At 40.1% G+C, this 20,228-nt stretch overlaps 1 protein-coding gene across 22 annotated transcripts in view; it reads right to left on the minus strand.

Annotated features, from left to right (window-relative positions):
* LOC105499789 (G protein-coupled receptor associated sorting protein 2) overlaps positions 1-20,228 on the minus strand; it is a 177,618-nt gene that overhangs the window by 51,440 nt on the left and 105,950 nt on the right. For 20 of the 22 annotated variants that reach the window (XM_071089169.1, XM_071089154.1, XM_071089160.1 and 17 more), the window contains one exon: positions 3,618-3,781. The exons of the other annotated variants lie outside the window; for them this stretch is intronic. The gene's annotated coding sequence lies outside the window, so the exon portion shown is untranslated. The remainder of the gene's footprint in view (positions 1-3,617; positions 3,782-20,228) is intronic. 22 annotated transcript variants of the gene reach the window in all.

Consider the following 20,228-nt stretch of genomic DNA (forward strand, 5'->3'; position numbering starts at 1 on the left):
GGCCAAAAGCTAGGCCTCTTGCACCAAACAGCCAGGTTGTGAACACAAAGTAAATGTTTTTCAAGGAGATTAAAAGTTGTCCTCTAGTGAACACATGAATGAAAAGAATGCAAAACAGCCTTATTGCTGATAAGGAGAAAGTTTTAGTGACCTGGATAGAAGATCAAATCAGCCACAACATTCCCTTAAGCCAAAGCCTAATCCAGAGCAAGGCTCTAACTCTATTCAATTCTATGAAGGCTAAGAAACATGAGGAAGCAGCAGAAGAAAAGTGTAGCCAGAAGAAAAGTTGGAGCCAGCAAAGGTTGGTTCTTGAGGTTTAAGGAAAGAACCCATCTCCACAACATGAAAGTGCAAGGTGAAGTAGCATGTGCTCATGTAGAAGCTACAGCAAATTATCCAGAGACATAGGTAAAATAATTGATGAGGGTTGCTATACTAAACAAAGTATTTTCAATGTAGAGAAAACAGTTTTATAGTGGAAGAAGATGCCATGTAGAACTTTCATAGCTAGAAAGTAGAAAACAATGCCTGGCTTCAAGGCTTCAAGGACAGACTGACTCTTTTTTTTAGGGGCTAATAAAGCTGGTGACTTAAAATTGAAGCCAATGTTCTGAATATCCTAGGGCCCTTAAAAATTATGCTAAATATACTCTGCTTGCGTTCTAGAAATAAAACAACAAGCCTAAATGACAGCACCCCTGTTTATAGCATGGTTTACTGAATACTTTAAGCCCACTATTGAGGCCTACTGCTCAGTGATTCCTCTGGTAGACCCAGGCAAAGTAAATGGAAAAATCTTCTAGAAAGAATTCATCATTTTACATGACTTTGTGAACATTGTGATTCAGAGGAAGAGGTCAAAATATCAACATTAAAAAGAATTTGGAAGAAGTTGATTCCAATCCTCATGGATGACTCTGAGGGGTTCAAGACCTCAGTGGAAGAATAACTGCAGATGTGATGGAAACAGCAAGAGATCTAGAATTAAAGTAGAGCCTGAAGATGTGATGGAATTGCTGCAATCTCATGATCAAATTTGAACAGATAAGGAGTTTTTTCTTCTGGATGAGTAAAGAAAGTGGTTGCTTGAGATGGAATCTACTTCTGGTGAATATGCAGTGAACATCATTCAAATGACAACAAAAGGTTTAGAATATTACATAAACTTGATAAAGCAGTGGCAGGGTTTGAGAAGATTGACTTTAATTTTGAAATAACTTCAACTCTGGGTAAAATGCTATCAAATAGTATCACATGCTTACGGAAAAATCTTTTGTGAAAGGAAGAGTCAATGGATGCAGCAAACTTCATCGTTGTCTTATCTTAAGAAATTATTAGAACTATGCCAACTTTCAGCAACCGCCACCCTGATCTGTTAGCCATCAACGGCATCAAGGCCCTCCACCAACAAAAAGATAATGATTCACTGAAGGCTCAGATGATTGTTAGCAGTTTTTAGCAATAAAGTATTTTTAAATTAAGGTAAGTACACTATTTTTATAGACATAATGCTATTGCATATTTAATAGACTATAGTAGTATAAATGTAACTTTTATATGCAGTGGGAAACCATAAAATTCATGTGACTTGCTTACTATGGTATTTGCTTTATTGCAGTGGTCTACAACTGAACCTGTAACATCTCTGCAATGTCTCTGTGTGTGTGTGTATATATAAATATATACACATATATACATACATATATACGAGTGTGTGTATATGTGTATGCATACATACATATATACACACACATATACATGTATATATACACATATATTTATGAGTAGTTCTGTTTTGTTGGAGAACTCTGACTAAGGTAGAAGGTTGAAAAAAAGGATAGACCTTCTTTGAATTAAAAGGGACTTAACACTTTGGAGAAATTACAATTAAAACCAGGAGGAGAACCTCACCAGAACAACAAAAGTGGAAAAGATGGAAAATATCAAGTGTTGGTGAGGATATGGATTAAGTGAAACTCTCACACACTGCTGGTGGGAATATAGATTGAAAAAAACGACGCTGTAAAAACTGCTTGGTGGTATCTACGGAGCCACATACGGACATACCCTATGACTCAGGAATGCTATTTTTTGGTATACACCCAAGAGAGATGAAAATATATGTCCATCTATTTGATACAAACAAAAATGTTCATATGATCATTACTCATGATAAGTCAAAAACTGGAAAATACCCAAGTTTTTATAACAGGTAACTATATTATGAAATATCCAAACAATATAATACTTTACAGCAATGAGAATGAATAATCTACAACTACAAACAGCAATACACATTAATCTCACACACATTATGTTGACTGAAGGGAGCCAGATACAAGAGAGTGCATGCTGTATGATTCCAGTAATATTTCTTCTAACCTCCTGATAAAATTTGAGGAAGAAGAATATCAACAACCCATTTCTTTTTCTTTTAAGTTACTTAGTGTCCTCTTATGTTATGTAATGTAACCTCAGAGAAGCAAAGCAAGTTTCTTCTAAGCCCTTTAGAAGTGAACAATTGCATATAAGATCAAAGGCTAATACTATGTCTGGTGGACAGACCACTGTGTGTGGGTGATTCAGATGAGAATCATACATGGATGCTCTCAGTCTGCACAAAATCCCACAGTGGTCAATGAGTCACCATGGTAACCATGCTGGCCAAGGAAAGGTGGAAAAAAAGCAAAGAATAATCACTCTGATTTGGTTCATAAAATGTGCAAAGAATTGAAAGAGACTGACATGACCACATTAACACTCCTTAAGTGTTCCTAACAATAGATACTCATCACAACTTCAGTGATATAAACATATACATATGTGCATGTACATACACTGATGTATCCACATGCTCTCTCCCTCGCTCTCACCACCAAAGAATTCATGATTCATCACGTGAGGAAGAAAAACACAATTCAACTGATTCAATTCTAACCACAAATATAAAATTGGAAGTACTATAACTATTCTATTCTGTTATAGATTGATCTTTCTAGAGTTGACCTGTAGATTGTCTCTAGGCCTTTTCTTCCTTTCTTGAGTTGGATGACTCAGTTTTGTTATGATGGCTGTTCTCCCCAAAATGATCTGTGCTTTCAATGGAATCCCAGTCAAAATACTAGCATAAATTTTTTTCTAGAAATTAACAAGCTGATATTAAAATTCATGTGGAATTCCCTCAATTTTTGTTTTTCTGATGTAAAGTCTTTAAAAAAATGTAAAATGAGGCTAAAGCTGATAGACTGCAAGGAGAAATATTAATACATGAATCAAACTGCTAGGAACACCTTCCAACCAACTGCATAGTTCAACCCCCAACTGGGAGATACATGGGAATGACTTATACAGTCAGAAAAAAATTTGTATTTACTACAAGTGCATATTAAGATCAAGTTCTTTCTTCAGTGTGGGTAATTCATTGCTTTCAAAGCAGGCATCACTTAGATGGGTGTCAAGGGCTACTTCAAAGCATGCAGCTGCTGATGAAAGGAAATTCCCCCTGCTGTCTTCCCCAGTGATGAGATGAAAGTAGCTTCTTTACTTTTAGGCTATTTTGTGAACCTCACAGGAGCTATTCCACCACATGCTTTTGTTCAGATCTATGAACTCACCATAAGCAGGTGTCATGTCCTACCAGGGATGTAAGTGCTGGTGGTCTCCTAGGATTGTTGCCCTTTAAGTCAGGCGTAGAAGCTTTGGCAGCCATCATGACCCAAATCCTCAGAATCTGCCTCTTTCAGACACCTGATAGGAGCTCAGACATCCACATGAAGAGCTGCATAAGGAGAGAAAGAATCCAGCAATCACTGTGCTTTCTTAGAGTAATTATGTGCCTGGCACCATGCTAGGCACTGGGTTAGTGAACAATGACACTGATACAATTGGGCAGTGATCATAACAATTAGAAGGGTCATCAGTGGGTTTCTCACTAGGACCTTTTTCTTCTCCTTTCCTCATCTATCTTCTAACAACAAAATTGAAAAAGAATGAGAAGTGACCTCAACTCACACAGGCATTCCTGATTCTGCAATAACCACAGGGCTATGGGCTTGCATTTGTGTTATTACAATCCTGGTTGCAGCAATCCTGTATGTGAGCATTCTTTTTTTTTTTTTTTTTGAGACAGAGTCTTGCTTTGTTGCCCAGGCTGGAGTGCAGTGGCGTGATCTCAGCTCACTGCAAGCTCTGCCTCCTGGATTCACACCATTCTCCTGCCTCAGCCTCCCGAGTAGCTGGGACTACAGGCACCCGCCACCACGCCTGGCTAATTTTTTTGTATTTTTAGTAGAGACGGGGTTTCACTGTGTTAGCCAGGATGGTCTCGATCTCCTGACCTTGTGATCCTCCCGCCTTGGCCTCCCAAAGTGCTGGGATTACAGGCGTGAGCCACCACGCCCGGCTGTATGTGAGCATTCTTATCCCCATTTTACAGAGGAGGAAGCTGAGGTCAAAGAGAGTCATTATCAGTCTCATCCTCCCACGTCTGGCCTTTATGTGGAAAGTAGCTACAGGACACCCTGGAGGAATACGCAACACTCACTGGGGTGAGAAAGAGCCCTATATCTCTCTCATTCATCCCAGGGCAGTTCAGCCCCCACCATGGGGCACCCACACCCTCAGCTGAGTCCCAGACACCTGAAGGTAGGACCTTGCTCTCATAGCCATATTCTTCTAGGTCTTCTGCTCTATTAAAAGATGCAGAAGCCCCATAATAACTTCAGGTTTCCATGGCAACTGTGATGCATTGACTTGTCCTCTATATCTCACAAGCCTTTGCATAGTTCCTTTGCCTATAGCTGAAAGCAAAATACCTTCACACTTTAGACCACCACTTGCGAAAGCATACTCACTAGAGGAACTAGGCTGGGATCCAGGCAATTGGGGGAACTCTGCCCAGTTTGGTAGAAGAAAGCAGGTCCCTGTGGTCAAAAATTTTATTTGTTTAAAAGTGACAGTAGAGGAGTATCACCAGTATCCAGAGACCCAGGAGGTACCCCAGGGCTCTTGGTGATGAACTAGCCCTCTGAGAGTGAACTTGTAAAACTCACACATCATGCTAAGTGGTTAGTCATCTGTGGCGGAAAACTAGAGACTATCTATAATCATATTTATGATTAAAATGATCTAAATGATCTAAAATACCATAAAATGTCATTTAAGGAATCTCACATTTATTTCATGGAAGCAGGCCTATAATAATATAATCATTTAGTAGGCAGACATCTAGTCAATTCAATAATACATTGGGTTACCCTGGAAAATTTTTATCTTACATTTTTGATACTTTTTCCATGTGAAGAGACATCCATGAAAAACAAACAAACAAACAAACAAACAAACATGTAGCCTCTCTATACACTCACTCACTCCTTCTCTATCACAGGAATGACTTAACTGATTGGTAAATCTGAAAGGAGAAATGGGTTGTTCAACCCAGGTCCTCTCCCTTCAAAACTCTAAATAGTAAGCTGCCCTTCTGGGCAATCATTCTGCTCTGTCCTCAGGGATGGGTCTTACAACAGGCCTACAGCTCTACTCCCCTTTCTGTGCCTCACTGGCTCCTCAACTCTTTCTACGGTCTTGCTTTACAATGCTTTCGTGTTTAAGAAGCCCCCAAAATACCTTCCTGCTCTTAGTCTGAACTCTAAACCAACTAAAAAAAAAATCACAAAAAACTAATAAGCATAATACATTGACCTTATTCCTCATAAAAGTGATATTGGACAATATGACTTAGATTTACTGTCACATGGGCTTTCTATGAATGAACCCCAGAACTGGACAGATTAGTCCATCCAGCAGTGCTGCATTGGGACAGTCACAAAGGTCAAGGAGTGCAATGAACAGTTAACCACGTGCTGTCTCCTGAGGAGCCCTGACTATGCGTACCCAAGGAAAGTAATCTCCTTGCCAAGGGCTATCCCTATAGCAGGAGAAAGTATCTCAGGACACTTTCTTTGAAAAACAGTTCACAAGTGGTAGATATCCCTTGTCTCAATAGCATATTCATCAAGCAACCTGCTGAAGATATGATTTTCCATATGGCTTGGGAGTAGCATGTAGTAACAGCCTCTGAATTCCTTAAAATGAGTAATTGCAGTGGAAGCTCCTTTTATGGAGGGAGATTTGAATTAGATTCTAAATTCCAAGAGCGGGTTGAAAATCATATATTGTGAAATTTTCCCTTGAAAAATCACTTCAAGAAGGAATTAAGGAAATGTTCATAATTCAATACCCACACATAAACTCATATGCAGATTATGGCAAAATTTATAACAAAGTCCTACCAAGGCTTTAAGGCTAACAGAATCTCTACAAATTCCAGTATAATAGATTAGAGAAAAAGAGGGAAAGTTCACCAAATTCACATGTTTTGGATATTCATTTCTACTTAACAAAACGTCCCAAACAATAGCCATTTATTATCTCTCAGGATTTTGTGTGTTCACTAGGCTCCACTGGATGATTTTTGCTCAATGTGGTATCTATCACCAGGGACTGCAATCATCTGAATACAGACAAATGCATCCTGGGACTTCCAAAAAAGCTCACTGACATGGATGACTGATGCTGGCATCTGCTGGCAGCTCAGCAGGGGCTACTGTGTAGAGCACCTTGGTTTAATACAGAGTCTTCCATGGGAAGCATAGAAAGATAAAACACAGCACATCTAGGTAAATCTGAATGTTTTAGTGTATATAATTTTGTTTATCTGAAGTTCAAATTCAACTAGTCATACTGTTTTGTTTTGTTTTGTTTTAAATCTGGAAAGTCTAAGGGGTGACCCTGTGAATCCGTAAGTTTAATGACCATCTGACATGATTCTTCCAATGGGAAAAGTCTGGCAAAAAGCAGATCAGATTGTCACACACACACAAAAAAAAGACAAAAGCTGGTAACACCTGGTGTTTGTGGAATAAAGGGGCAATGAACACTTGGATACATGTTGGTGCCAAATTGGTGTATATATTTTTTGAGGCCCACATTATTACAACTTCATAACTTGAATGGCCTTCAATACAGAAGTCCTATTTCACCAACAAAAGAGTTTCAGGTGAGGGTTTAGAAAGGGATCCCAAAGTGATTCTGACCTGCAATTTGGTTAAGGAAGCTTGGGTGAGGGGGCAGGTTAGGAGTCATATGAACTTTTGGCCCCAAAGAGGAAAGACAGCTAATATTTACGAAGCCGATTTTTAGCCAAGCCTAGTGCTACATTCTTCACGTTAGTAGTTGCAATTAACCCACACAACAGCCCTGCTAGTGAGGTATTGCTATTCTCTCTCCACAGATGGATGTGACTACAAAGCACATATTCCTTACCAGAGAAGGATGGCAAAGACATTGCTCACCAGGCCTACTGCTAGAGCCAGGAATAGAATCTGTCAATGTGGGCACCCTGGGGTGCTGGTGGCATTTCCAGAAAGGATCCAAGTTTGGTGACCCTTCCCCTTGCTTCAGGAATGGTTTGTGGCAGAGCTAGAAGCAGAAGCTTCACACATGAAGCCAGTATTTCTTCCATCTTTTATGAAAACTTAAAGAAAGGATTGGGCTGCTTATTATCTTGTAGGAAAGGGAGGACCTCTGAGGACACAGAGAAGGGAGAGGAAGAGAGATTTCTCCCAGACAGGAATGACGTCAGAGGTCTACAGGTCGCTCTAGGAGTAGGAACCTGAGAACTGCTCCATATCAAAGCTTGGAGTGGCTCCTGGATGGTCCACCCGGAGTGGGTATCCAGCGTGAGGCAGATTTTTCTGTTTGGATCAAAGGATAGATAACAGTGGTGGCATTTTTTTCCTATTTCTTGTATGCTTGATGCTCTGGCATCTGAGGCCTTGCTAACTGGGGAGGGACTGCTCCTTCCAGGTTAGCTAATTCCCAGTCCTAACAAAAAACTCACCTAAGGAGCACACATTTTATATTCAAACTAATTAATCCAGAGCAACTACACGTACACACTCACACTTCCTCTACTGGGCTCTTACATTCCAGGCCAATAGTACCCTCCCCTAATCATATCAGAGCCTGATTCTGTCAGAGGCATTTGAACCAGAGAAACTCTATTTTGAATAGGAGCTAAGTAAAATAAGACTGAGACCTACTGGGCTGTATTCCCAGAAGGTCAAGGCATTCTTAGTCACAGGATGGGATAGGAGGTCATGAAGACCTTGCTGATAAAACAGGTTGCAGTAAAAAAGCCAGCTAAAACCCAAAAAAACCAAAATGGCTATGAAAGTGACCTCTGGTCGTCCACACTGCTCATTAAGTGCTAGTTATAATGCATTAGCATGCTAAAAGACACTCCCACCAGCACCATGATAGTTTACAAATGCTATGACAACATCAGGAAGTTACCCTATATGGTCTGAAATGAGGAGAAACCTTCAGTTCTGGGAACTGCCCACACCTTTCTGGAAAACTCATGAATAATCCACTCCAGTGTTTAGCATATAATCAAGAAATGCCCATAAAAATGGGCAACCAGCAGCCCTCGGGGCTGCTCTGCCTATGGAATAGCCATTCTTTTATTCTTTTACTTTCTTAATAAACTTGCTTCCACTTTACTCTACGGACTTGCCCCAGATTCTTTCCTGAGTGAGATCCAAGAACCTTCTCTTGGGGTCTGGATCAGGGCCTCTTTCCGGTAACAATTCCAGACAACTTAGGACAGCCCCTGCACCACAGAACCTGCTGAAATTATTCCGAGTAGTCAGTCCTAAGCCTAATTACCCTGCCTTGTCTGTCATTTACCACAGAAAACCACAATAAAGGCTTTTGCCACGTTTACCTCCCGCCTAAATTGGTGGACTCTGAGTGGACTTATGTGGAATGGAGAGTGCCTCCTCTTGGAAATTTTGAGTAACAAACTATCTCCTTAATGGCAGTTGTATCCTGATCCCTTGGCCTCACTATCCTAAATAATAGTAAAACCTACATTGTAAAACAATGCCTCAGGAAGAGGGGACTTGAAGGCTCTGAGTCAGCTAGGAAAATGGGCAGCTTCTTGAGTCATGTGGACAGATGAGTGATGACTGCCAGAGCTCTTCCTGCTATACCAGGAGGCTAAATTCCCAAAAGTGTAACTGTTTCCTCAAAAAGCATGAAAATTTAACATTGCTATACTGTCTAATTGAACTGTATAATCTTTTTATTAATATGTATCCCAACCAACTATAAGAGAGCACCTGCTTTAGAGATCTGAACAAATGATAAGTTTCACAAGACTTTTTAAGTATTTGCTGATCTGATATCCTGGTGTTATAATGTTAGATTCCTTTTTTTTTTTCTATCACGTTTTTAAATAAATGACATAGTTTACATTTATGCCTCAGAATATATCATAGAATAATTACTGAGTTTAGAAATAAACCCTGATGACTGATAGTGTGTGTTTATACTACATCCCATTTAAATGGAAAATGTAGGTGAAAAGAACTTCATACACTAATGGGGAAGAACAAATTGGTACAACCTCTTTGCAGAGACATTCGGCAACATCTATGAGAAAACAAAATGAGGCCCCCATCAGCTGCTACTCTCTTAATCACGGACTATAGAGAGAAGCATGTGTGTTGCACCAGAAAAGGTATACAAGCATGGTCACAACATGTCTAGTCATATCAAAACAATCCCAAGGTCATCTTATTAGAGAAATCTCAGAAACATTATCTTTAGAGAATGAAAAGCTGGATAACAGCACTAACTTAGCTAAAAGTATGGAAACAATTGTATGCCTTGTGCAATTCTCTCACAAGAAGTCTGTGAGGAAGGCATCATTATTTCTAGCTTACAGATGACCAACTCAGACTCACTGATGGAAAATCAATTTTGCAGAGGCATCTAGTAATGATCAGGAGTGGGGATGCAACTCTTAGTCTCCTCAAAGGACAACACCTGGTCTCGTTTTAGAGATGATGACCGTCTAGGACTTTAACACTTGTAGTTTTTTATGTTGCTAGGATTGTTCCCTTATGTGTACTCACTCAACAACCTCTCTCTCTTTGAAGAAGCTGATGGTGCAGATGAAATCCCACTGCAAGGTACTGTAGGTGGTAATGGGTCTAGTATGAAGGTCAAGGGCTTGTGACTCCTACCTCCTCTTCATCTGCACTCTCTTTTCATTTGAGACTCAATGGGAAACTGCTTTTCCAATATCAATCTAGAAGATCAAAGAAGGCAGCAGAAAATGACAAGGAATTAAAGAAAATGGTTCAATGAGCTTCTTCAGTCTCCCTCAATCCTTCAGCAAAGTTCTCCTGCAACACAGAAATGGCCCTGGTGCTTCATTCATCATGTTCTACTTCTTCCTGCTCCATTTCCTGGTGGTCTTTGTGGCAGTTATGCTGTTTGGATTAGGTGACAGTCATCATTTCTCTGAGAGGAAAAGAAAAGGTGGGCCAGGACAAACATTTGTTGAAGTCCTACTAGGTGCCATCTGCTCTGTACAGGATTTCCAATTTACCCCACAGAACAGTTCTGTGAGGAAGACATTGTGAGTTCCTTTTACAGATGACCAACAACAGGCTGACAGAGGCTAAGAAAGGATTCCAGTGTCATACATCAAGTAAGGGACAGGAATGAAGTTACAGCTTTTACCATCATCACAATATCCATGCATTCTCAACAGAGGAGATATTGTCCCCAAGGGGCTGAAAATTGATTCTGGAGGGTAGGAAGATGGTAGACGTTACAATGGTTTGTGGCACTACAATGAACCACACAGCACACAAACAGTTTACACTATATTGGTGCTATTAAAATTTCATGTTCTAGGCAGGAAGGAGCTAATGAGGAAAAAAATGAATGTCTAAAAAGCCTCCTTTGGATCCTAATAATGAAAGAAAGTTAAGAAACATTGCATGTACTCGGGGACTTCTGTGAATGATGAGTCACCAAGGCTTAGGGATTAGTCATTTTACACTCCCTCATGGATGCTCACTCAACAACCCCTCTTGGTGATGATGAGGATAATGATGATGGAAGTGAAATCCTTCCCCTAGGGCCAAGAGACCTTCGAATGGGAACCATGTGAACTGTCTTTTAAGATGGCAGACAGGGGCTCAGTCAGACAACAGGTATTTCTTCTGGGAGAGACGATATTAATGTTTTTAAAACTAATATTAAAACTGTAATCATATCGTACTCTAAGTTGTATATCCTTTAACCTTAACCTTCATCCAAGTAACCTATTGTGAAATCCATAGTTTAGGTCAGGTTATAGGAAGTTAGGAGAGGTTAAATAAATCAGGGGAACTATGTTGTTAATGCCTGCTCAGTAATAGAACCTGGAGTTTCATTCACACGTATGTTTATTGCGGCACTATTCACAAGAGCAAAGACTTGGAATCAACCCAAATGTCCATCAGTGACAGACTGGATTAAGAAAATGTGGCACATATACACCATGGAATACTATGCAGCCATCAAAAAGGATGAGTTTGTGTCCTTTGTAGGGACATGGATGCAGCCGGAAACCATCATTCTTAGCAAACTATCACAAGAACAGAAAACCAAACACCGCATGTTCTCACTCATAGGTGGGAACTGAACAATGAGATCACTTGGACTCGGGAAGGGGAACATCACACACCGGGGCCTATCATGGGGAGGGGGGAGGGGGGAGGGATTGCATTGGGAGTTATACCTGATGTAAATGACGAGTTGATGGGTGCTGACGAGATGATGGGTACAGCACACCAACATGGCACAAGTATACATATGTAACAAACCTGCACGTTATGCACATGTACCCTAGAACTTAAAGTATAATAATAATAAATAAATAAATAAATAAATAAGCAAAAAAAAAAAAAAAAAAAGCTTTGTGCCCTGAGGCTGCCAGGAATCTGAGTGCTCTAGTCTCCCCGGCACTCATGTTCCAGTCTGCACCACAGATACCAAGATGTTGGAGTTTCTATTGTGATGCATTTGTTCAATAAAATATCCCAGCATTTAACATAGGTATACATGAATCCATACCAATATGAACAAAAGTTTGAATTAATAAAGAAATCAGTGAGAGGAGGAAAACTGTCTTTTTCAAATAATTCTAAGTGAAATATGTAGCTGTCTGCTCTCCCTGAGGTCAAGCTTAATTCTGCACCCCACTTGCTGAGGGCAGGGCTGATTTCATGACTTCCTTCTAAAGAACAGAGTAGGGAATGAAAAAATAGTTATTAGAAACTTGCCAGACACCACTTTAACCAAGTGATGAAACATTATCACCAGTGACTTCATGTGGGCACTATGTAAACCCAGATATGATGTGACAAGAAGGGCACTTCAACTCTGTGGTATTCTTTCTCAGAACCTATAACACTAGTCTAATCACAAGAAAAACTAAGTCTGTGCTCCTCCAGACAATCAGTCATGAAAATTGCCTGGCAGTTCCTCGCATGGATAGAGTTATCATATGACCCAGCAATTCCATTCCTAGGTACACACCCAAGATCAACACATTTGTCTACATAAAAACTTGTATACAAATGTACGTAGCAACCTTATTTGCAATAGCCCCAAACTGGAAACAATCCAAATGTCCATTAATTGTTAAATGTGTCTAAAATGTGATATATTATGATTATTCTTTGCCAATAAAAGGAATGAAGTATGGATATGCCATAATATAGATGAACCTTCAAAATATATGTGAAGTGGAAGAAGATATATGCAAAAGACCAAATATTATATAATTGCATTTACATGAAATTTCTGGAGTAAAGAAATCCACAGAGACACCAAGCATATCTGTGGTTTAAGGCCTGGGGTGGAAGCAAGGATTAATTGCATTCAAGCATGATGAGACTTTTTGGAGTGATGAAAATGTCTAAAACTTAATTATGGTATGGGTGAAAAACTCTATACATTTAATAAAATTCATCAAATTATAAGCTTTAAATGTGTAAATTATATTGTCTGTAGGTTTAGCTGCAAGAAAGCTGTTAAAAATATGATAATGATCTGGTCTTCTGATATTGATTTGATGTACCTGCTTCATATAAACATGAATGTATACAACTGTTGCTATATCCCAATCTGCTGACTCTTTCCTGTGTTCCTCCAAGCAGTGACTGTCCCCTTTCCCCTCATGCTACTTTGGGTTTTGCTTGTGTGCAAAATTTGATAACTTCTGATCACTTCCACATCCTCCAATTATGGTAGTGGCTTGAGAGTTGATCCATGACAAAGTCCAGCACCTGCCTTGTGTGACTAGATGTCAACATTACCAGTTTCTTCATTCCTCTGCAGCCACATGACTCCACCTGGGGAGCCTATATGGAACTACCTTTATGGGTGTCAGTACGGCAATACCTTGCAAAGGGTTACATAGGTGTACACCTTTTGCACCAACAATTCTCTTTTAGAAGTTTATCTTCAGGACATAGTGGAAGATGTTGATGAGGATCCAGTGTTAAGGCCTGTCATCCTGACAATTCCCTTCCTTCACTGCAGAGCCTGAATTTAGAGACCAAATGGAACATAAGGCCATAAAGGGGCAGAAGGAAGAGGGAAACGTAATTGTCAGCACACAGACTCTCTCTCATATGACAATCATGTTCTGTTATCACAATACCAGAATTCTCCTAGGAGGAACACATTCTGCTCACCAGTACAAACAGCTACAGGAACTGTGCCCAGAACTGTGCTCTTTTGTGGTGCAAAGACTCTGAAAAGATTTAATCCACAGAATGTCAGTAATAGGAGCTATCAGAACACTCTGAATAACACAGAGTTGTAAAACTGATAATATTACATCCATAGGATAGAATTCTAGAAGGTAGCAAAAACAAATTATAATAAAAATAATGATGAAAAAATGATATCTTGCAGACAAGATTAATGATTCACATTATTTTTAATGTGTGGAAAAACAGGTATTTTCATACTGTGATATAAGGAATATAAATGAGTAATAGTATTTTGAAGAATATTATAGTTCAAAGGGTTTTGAAATGACATTTTCAGGAACTTATAAATAAATGCTCACAAAGATATTTGCGTCTATATGAGCATAGGGTTAAGTATATTATTGTTTGTAATAGAAAAAAAATAGTAAGGGAACTAAATTTTTGTAATTAGGATACCAATTAAATAAATTTTAGGGCATCCACATGATGAGATGATACCCAGGTCATTAAAAAAAAATGACACTAAAATTTTGTTGTAGTTATTTCAAATGTTATCATAAAAATATATTTATACAGAAAGGTAATCACAATAACAGTAAAAGTGGGTTACAGAAATCATAAATGGTCTGATCCCATTTTTGCTTATATAGGCTTCTAGCTATTTAACCACAAGTCTCAACGCATAAACGTTAAAATGATCTTTTAGTTCCTCTCACATACCTCTTTCTCTTTAACATACTAAAAACCTGTACTTCCTGCTTAGAGGCCCTCAGTATCTTTTTTGCTTGTGTATGCCACCTTTTACAACCAGACTTCCAGAAAGTTCTATCTTGTAAGTTTGGGCCACAGTCCCTCCCTTTCACCTTCCAGCTTACACTAGTTCAGGCTGCAGTTCAGGCTTCTGTTACAAGGTGGCACCAATGCACCGCCATTATCAAACTTCCCTGCAAAGAAGTGTATGCAAACACCAAAAAATACACTACCTCCCTAAAAACCTAGCTTATGAACCTTTATGAAATCATTCAAATGATTCAAATTCTGCTGAAAAAAACTTAAAAGTGCAAAAGAGGACCGTAAAACAACAACAACAACAACAACAACAACAACATCATACTCTGGGGCATCTATATGATGGAACACCAGGTAGCTCTACTGCCCCTTGATAGTCACCGGCTGGAAGGCATAATGTGGGGCAGGGCCAGCAGGAGGTGACTGACAGAGAGAGGCAGCGGAGTGGGGTCTGGGCTGCTGTATTCACAGTGTCCTGGAGACTAAGAGGGGTGGGCAAAGGTCTGGAAAGCCTGTACAAGTTGGGGTAATGAAGGATAACCATTCCACTTTCTGGGAGGGTCTCCTCTACACTGAACACCCCAACCTAACCTACACTGATGAGGTAAGAGATAAATCTATAAATGCGAGGTAGATTTAGGGTCAAGGACAAATGGAAATGCTTTAATATACACATTTCCAATCAGAGGGGACACAATTTAACCCACTGTTTTATTGTGCTGTGCCCTGATGAAAAAGTAAGTTTTTCTTTTCCTATTTTTTTTTAGATGGAGTCTCGCTCTGTTGCCCAGGCTGGAGTGCAGTGGTGCAATCTTGGCTCACTGCAACCTCCGCCTCTCAGGTTCAAGCAATTCTCCTGCCTCAGCATCCAGAGTAGCAGCTGGGATTACAGGTGTGTGTCACCATGCCCGGCTACTTTTTGTATTTTTAGTAGAGACAGGGTTTTGCCATGTTGGCCAGGCTGGTCTCGAACTCCTGACCTCAAGTGATCCGCCCTCCTCAGCCTCCCAAGGTGCTGGGATTACAGGCGTAAGCCACTGCTTCCTGTAAGTATATTAACATACCAAACAGTCCAGAAGCAACCATCAGGGAAACTCCACACTTTGCTTACCTGGTGTTATCTATCACTGAGATCACCAGGTGATCCCTGTAGCTGGGATTACAGGTGTGAGCCACCGCCCACAAAGTAAGATTTTTCTTATCATTTGAGAGGCAGCAGCACATGCTGGATAGATGAATTTACTCGGGAGCCACACAGCCTGTGTTCAAATCTAAGCCTGGCATTTGCTAACTCTGTCTTCACTGTACCTCAGTTTCCTTATGTCTAAAGTCAGGCAACAATAGATCCTTCTCATAGGTTGTGGTGAGAATTAAATAAGTACAGTTGGCCTTTTGTACCTGTGGATTCTGCATACATGAATGCATCCAACCTCAGACTGAAAATATTCTGAAAAGAAAATAAAAACAATACAATAATAAAATACAAATTTTAAAACCAATTTAGTATAACAACTATTTATATAGCACTTACATTGTATTAGGTATCGTAACTAATCTAGAGATGATTTAAAGTATATGGGAGGATGTGCATAGGTTATATGGAAACACCACCCCATTTTATATCAAGGACTTTGTATACACAATGGAATATTGTATTATAAATATATATGTATATGTATGTATGTATATGTGTGTGATTATATATACATATATGTATATATACATGTGTGGTTTATATATTATATATTATATGATTATTATATATGTATATGTGTGTGTGTATATATATCACACACACACACAATGGAATATTATTTTGGCCTTTAAAGAGGAGACCCTACTATTTGTGATAGCGTGAATGAAGCTGGGGGACATTATGCTAAGTAAAATAAGCTAGACATAGAAAGAAGAATTACGCACGATTTCACTTACATGTAGAATCTAAAATAGTCAAGCTCATAGAAGCATAGAGCTGTCATTACCAGGAGTGGGGAAGGGGGGAACAGGAGAGATGTTGTTCCAAAGTATAAAATTGAAGCTATGAAGGATAAATAAGCCTAGAGATCTAATGTACAGCATGATGCCTATAGTTAATAGTAATATAGTGTACATTGTAAATTTGGTAAGAGAGTAGGTTTCAAGTGCATTCACAAAAAAAATGATAGCTATGTGAATAGATGGATATGTTAATGTGCTTCACTGTAGTAATCATTTCTATCACTTTCTCTTTCCTCTCTCTCTCTCCCCATATATATATTTCATTTTATACATACTTATCTTTACTTTTTGAAATGTTATAATCAAGAAAACCACTGAGGTAATAATATTAAGATTAAATTGTACATGGTTTGACAAAAACACGTACATATACACCTACTGCTTTTGGAACATGTAAAAAACATATTGCTCATGGGAGAAGAAGCAGTTTGAAATAAATGCCTAGACATAGTAGGTGTGGGTGTACTTGTATGTGTGTGTGTGTCTATGGCTGAAACACAACATTGTATATGTGTGTGTATTTAGGGCTCAAACTCTATCACGCCAAACACACACTCCCAGGTACAGCTTTCTCTCCATCTCAGAGAGGGACTGGGCTTCCTATCTTGGGGCTTAGAGATCCCAGATAGTGATGAATACACAAGATTACTGATAATGTGTGGAAAACTCCAGAAGCTCTGGCTGATAACCATCAAGCCTAGGTCCCTACTCCCTCCTACCACTCTTGCTGAGTCACCATCTGAGAATTCTAGAGCTGCAATTATGGGCAAAGGGGATCTATCATCATTTTGGTTTTCCTTTCTTAAAAATTAAAGCTCCTAATTTTTTAGATGACCAAACAGATGTTATTCTTTAGAGTCACTCGTGAAACAGTTTGGAGAATATGTTGCCAATTCTTTTTGGAAAATTCCTATGTATATTAAAAGGCTAAGCATAAGCTTCATTTTATGTCCACTCCATATATTTTGTTCATTGATCTATCTCCTTTACTCGCTCTGTCTCTCATCAGTGTTGGCTGACATGTCTTCACTCCAGAGATGGACCCTCCCAGACAGCAGGCCATTCAAGATCCCAAGACTCCACTTCTGTACAGACTTCCCAGACCTTCTCCCACTTCCTCTCTGTCATCTCATCTCCAGGACTCTGGATGTAGCAGCTCAGACCAGTATTGCTGAATCATGCTCTGAGCTCAGAGGAGGCTGTTGCATAGCAACAGTGGCTCAGAGACAAATACAGTCTCTGGAAGGAAGAGCACTACCAGGTAATGCTGGCACTATTAAGAAAGTGGGTAAAGATAATCATATCTTCAAAACATCCTCAAAACCAACCCACCTTCTCTCCCTGCCAGAGGCACCTCCTACCATGGACCCAGCCTACATTTTCTAGCCCTGTGTGCAAGCACTCTGTGCTCTGAGCAAATGGCACTATTGGCTGAGCCTTCCATTTTCCAATGACCCCAGGGTCTGTCTCATTAACGTGAATAGGGTTATATTTGCAGTTTGTTTTCTGCACACACAGGATAGCAGTCCGTCTTCAGGACCGCCCTATAAAAGGAGTGGTGTCAATTCCCATTTTTGAGATGAGGAAATTGTGTCTCCAAGATGGTGAGAACCAAGTCTGCCTTTCCTTTGAAAAGGCAGCTTGCAGTAATTCATGAGAGCACAGAGCTGAGAATCAGCAGGCCTGTGCTCTACCTCCAGCTCATGAAAGCATGTAAAAGTGCTCTAACATCTCAGGCCAGCATCTCACTTAGCCAGAGTTGATGATCCTCATGTACCACTGTATGGTTCCTGCTTTAAGAGACACCTGTTGCCCACCTAGTTATCTCTCCTGCCCTCCTCTCAGCTGAAGCAGGCTGTTCTGTCTCTGTCAGTAGGGTCTTTAAAGTTGCTCTGAGGATTCAATCTTCCCCCACCCTCACCCCACCGCCTAGCCTTCTGAGGACAACACTAATGCTGTCCTTACAGTGTCAGAAGTCAGTTTCCAAGGCACACAAACATGGCAGGGACATATCCTCACAGGAAATTCAGGTGCCTCTTAGGAGGGTAAGTGTGCCACCCCCCTTATTATTAGACATCATGTGCGTGCCGGACTAACCTGACTTAGGGCCATGGTTTTCAATCCTCTCTTAAATCAGGATCCCCTCCTCTCAGGGCTTCTCTAACAGCTGACACCTTCCTAGCATTCCTCCCCATTCGTGCTTCCCAGAAAGCACACACCAACACCATCAGAGCCACAAACAGAGTACAAATCTTAGTCCACAGAAAATAATTCAGGGAGTGAAGGAAGTAGAGACAGCCCCAGGAACCCACACTGGTTCCTGGGGCTTCCATCTCCAGCTGATGGCATCTTGTGAAGAATAGAGCATCATCAGTCACTTGCCATTAGGTCATCTCATTCATGACGTTTGGGGTCAGGGATAAAAATCAGCATTCTATTTTCAGATAATAAGCTATTTTGTATCCTCTCATTTTATCAGCAGGTTAACATCATAGAAGCATGCCATATTTTCATGTTGGGCTCTTGAAACAGGAGACACCACAGAGGAACAAGAGCTGTGAATCTCTGAGTTAACAATTATCTGAGAGAGCTCTTTCAATGGGCAGGACTAAGGAAATGAGCGATCAGAGTGGCAGTAAAGGCAAAAGCTGGTCATATCTGGCACAGACGGAATGAAGGGGAAATGAGCTTTCACATAACACTTCAGGTGTCAAATGGAATATCTACTTTCTGAGGCCCATATTACTATGGCTTAATCACTTGAATGGACTTTGATATAGAAGTCCTATTTCCAACAAGTGAGTTTCTGCTAAAGGTTTAGAAAAGGTTCTCCAAGCTAATTCTCATGTACATGCAAGTGAAGGAGGCCTACCTGAGGGGTCAGGTTAGGAGCCACATTAGTTTTCTGATCCAGAGAGAAAAGGCAACTAATATTGATGGAGCACATTGTTTATAGGGTCCAGCTCCATGTTCTTGACTTTAGTGACTGAATTTAATTCTCATGACAACCCTACTAGTGAGGTACGATTATGCTCTCTTCATGGATGTATATGATTACAACGCACTTCCTCCTAAGCACAGAGCTGGATGGCAAAGAGTTTGCTCACCACACAAACTCATGGAGCCAGGGATAGAATCAAGCAGCCTGGGCAATGGTACAAAAATGGTCAGGATTCATAATATCTAAACAGTCCCAAAGTCACGTTATTAGAGAAATCTCAGAAACACTATTTTCAGAGGGGAAAAAGGTGCAAAGGGGCACTTACTCTACGATAGCACAAACATTTATAGCCAAAAATGTACAATTACATATTTTGCATAATTCTCTCACAAGTCTTTGAGGAAGGCATCATTATTTCTAGTTTACAGATGACCAACTAAGACTCACTGATAGAAAATCAATTTTGCAGAGGCATCTAGTAATGATCAGGAGTGGGGATGTAACTCTTACTCTCCTCAAAGGATAACACATTGTCTCCTTTCAGAGATGATGACTGTCTAGGACTTAAACACTTGTAGTTTCTTGTGTTGCCAGGGTTATGCTCTTGTGGGTACTCACTCAACAACCTCTCTCTCTTTGAAAGAGCTGATCATGCAGATGAAATCCCAGTGCAAGGTCCTATAGGTGGTAATGGGTCTGGTATGAGGGTCAAAGGCTTATGATTCCTTCCTCCTCTTCATCTGCACTCTCTCTTCATCTGAGACTCAATAGAAACTGCTTTTCCAAATCAATGTAGCAGATCAAATGAGGGGGCAGAAAATGACAGGGGACTCGTTTGACGATCTTCTCACCTTACCCCAATACCTCAG

Source organism: Macaca nemestrina, chromosome X (genome assembly GCF_043159975.1).
Source record: "Macaca nemestrina isolate mMacNem1 chromosome X, mMacNem.hap1, whole genome shotgun sequence".
In the NCBI taxonomy this organism is placed as follows: domain Eukaryota; kingdom Metazoa; phylum Chordata; class Mammalia; order Primates; family Cercopithecidae; genus Macaca; species Macaca nemestrina.